Source organism: Pipistrellus hanaki (assembly GCF_964339955.1).
Source record: "Pipistrellus hanaki genome assembly, chromosome: 1".
NCBI classification, from domain to species: Eukaryota; Metazoa; Chordata; class Mammalia; order Chiroptera; family Vespertilionidae; genus Pipistrellus; species Pipistrellus hanaki.
The window spans coordinates 160817329-160820462 of NC_140503.1; positions in this window are offsets into that span (position 1 = coordinate 160817329).

Genomic DNA, 3134 nt, shown 5'->3' on the forward strand with positions numbered 1-3134 from the left:
CGCAGCCATTGCCCCTGGAGTCTCAGAGGAAGCTGGAGAGCCAACTATGGGCTGCTGCTGTCCCCTAGCTGTTCAGCCCACACAGCACTGCCATAGCTGGAGTCTGCAATGTGAGACCAAGGGTAAGCTCCCTTACTTCATTCCCTTAACAAATATGTATTCAGAGGTTCCTATAGAGAAGGCATCATTGTTCAGGGAGCAAGTCTACACAGACACCCGATGTTCAAGAGTATTGATCTACATTCTAGTGTAACAATATTCTGAATCTGAAAGCTGGTTTCCTTATAATTCACAAGCTTGCAGCCTGATTGTGCGGTGTTCATAAATTTCCGAGCAAGGATAACATGTCACAAACTGCCAGACAAGCCCTGTGTTGGGGACAGACACGGGGTTGATAAGCACACAATACTATAGAGATGTAAAACCAAGTTCCCCTACTCCCCAGGATTCCCTGACACCCACCCCAATCCAGCTCTGGGACTGAAATTTCTACTGCTGCTATGATTCTTTGGAGCTAAAGGTGTACATCCTTAGAGAGCTCCTAGTAAAATGTAGAGGCATCAGATAGAAACAGTAGATAATCAGGCTACTGTTTCCTTAACTCCAGGGAGCTGGACACCAAATTTCCACTTTTTCCACATCATATTGACCATATTTCATTGAATCTAAAATGTTGTAACTGTTGATCCTTCTTGATTTTACCGTGTTTCCCCAAAAATAAGACATCCTCCGAAAATAAGACCTAGCGCATGGAAAGATAAGACATCCCCTGAAAATAAGACCTAGCGCAACTTTGGGAGAAAAAATTAATATAAGACACTGTCTTATTTTCAGGGAAACAGGGTACTATAAGTGTCAACCGCAGGTGTACAGCACTGTGAGTATATTGCCTGACCTAGCCCATTGGCATCTTAAGATGACACCAATTGCATGATCCATGATTTCAGAGATGTTAAAATAGTGGGGGGAGGAGGAGGGTAAATCTTTACAATCTTCAAAAGAGTAATATTTTTCTCTTTACATCAAGTCGCTTTTTTTTACTTAATAAATTTATCTTTAAAATGAAACTTCTTTTCCACTGCCTTAGAAAACCAGTATCACTGACATAAATATAAGGGTACTTTTATAATTTAAAATTCTAGCAAACATAATTAATCAAGGTATACATTTTTATTTATGCCTTTTTCTAGTGTTATATATTATATTTCAATACAAGAAAAAGGTCTAAGAAATAATTCTACCTCCCAAGGTTTTGAGCCTGAAGCCTGTACTTGCTTTGTTACAAAGTGAGATTAGTGGTCCTAGCCAGGTGCTCAATGGTTAGAGCATCATCCCTCAGACTGAAGGGTCTGAGGTTCAATTCCAGTCAAGGGCATGTACCTTGGACAGGGCTCATGTGGGAGGCAACCAATTAATGTGTCTCTTTCACATCAATGTTTTTCTTTCTCTGTCTCTCCCCTTCCCTTCTACTCTCTCTGAAAATCAATGGTAAAAAATATCCTCTGGTGAGGATTAACAAAAAAAAAAGTGAGATTAGCAATTGGTGAAGAATTAAAACCACACGAAAGCATCAAAATTAAACTTTCTCCTTGTCTTAATAAGAAAGATTTTGGAAAAAGTTAAAAGGGGGGTCATTTTCACTTTATACAATTCAATGTTATGTAATGCTACATTTATATGCCACCTAAAATATTCTCCCTCATACCATCAGTCATTCCCACAGTGCCCCTGGTGAAGAGACGCTGAAAAACCACCACTAACCCCATTAGAAAGAGTTATCAGAATTAACAGACTGTCGATTTGGGAAGCCAAGGAAAGAATACCAATGTTGAGACAGAGGAAAGGGGCATTGTGACAGGTATAGAGGAAGAAGCCCAAAGCTATCTATCACAGAGGATACAATCCAAGGGAAAGTATCACAGTTAGGGAGGAGAAGGATGCTGAACTGCCAGGGACGGGCAACATATTTGCCCTGGACTTCTGGGAAAGAGGTGTTCTAGGGTGTGTCCATGGAAAAAGAAGACAATTCCAGTAATTAGGAATTATAAGAAAAACCCTGACCACTTAGCAGTTGTTTCTTCACTGAATCAAGGAACAGAGGACTCTGAAAATAAAGGACAGCAAGTGCAGTCAGCCCTTTGCATCCTTGGATTCAACCAACCTTGAGTTAAAAGTTGGGAATCTGAGGTTGGGAAACCACAGCTGAGAATGCAAAAATACTGTTTCATTCCTCAGTTGGTTGAATCTGCATATGTGAAACCCAAGAATGAGAAGAACCCACTGTGCAGTTAACCCCTGAACTACGCAGATCTAATACCCAGAAATTTTCATCCTGTAAACAGAGGACATGAACTTATAGTATCAATAAATACAACAGGATGCTGTAAATGGGTTTTCTCTTCCTTATGCTTTTCTTAATAACATTTTCTTTTCTCCAGCTTACTTTATAGCAAGAATACAGCATATAATATACAAAATATGTATTAACTGACTGTTTATATTACCTCTAGTGGCCCGGTGCGCGAAATTCATGTGGGGAGGGAGTGTCCCTCAGCCCAGCCTGCACCCTCTCCAATCTGGGGATGTCCTTCAGGGGATGTCCGACTGCCGGTTTAGGCCCGATTCCACAATCTGGGACTGCTGGTTCCTAACTGCTCACCTGTCTGCCTGCCTGATCGCCCCTAATACTCTGCCTGCTAGCCTGCTTGTCCCCAACTTATCCCCCACCAGCCTTCTCGCCCCAACTGCCCTCCCCTGCTGGCCTCATGGCCCCCAACTGCCTTCTCCTGCCAGCTTCATCGCCCCCAACTGTCCTTCCCTGCCCCCAACTGCCCTACCTGGCCAGTCTCTTGGAAGGTCTCCCAGTCTAATTAGCATATTACCCTTTTATTAGTATAAAGGCTTCTAGTCAATGGTAGGCTATTAGTAATTAAATTTGGGGGGGAGACAAAAGTTATATGTGGATTTTTGACAGTATGGAGGTCAGTACCCCTAATACCTGAGTTATTCAAGTGTCAACTATATATACTTAAAGACCCTGAATTATTCTACTAAGATTTTGTAGGAAATAAGCTCTTCATTCTGGTATTAAATCACTGGTTGTTGTTTTTTTAGTTCTTTTTTGGTATAACTCT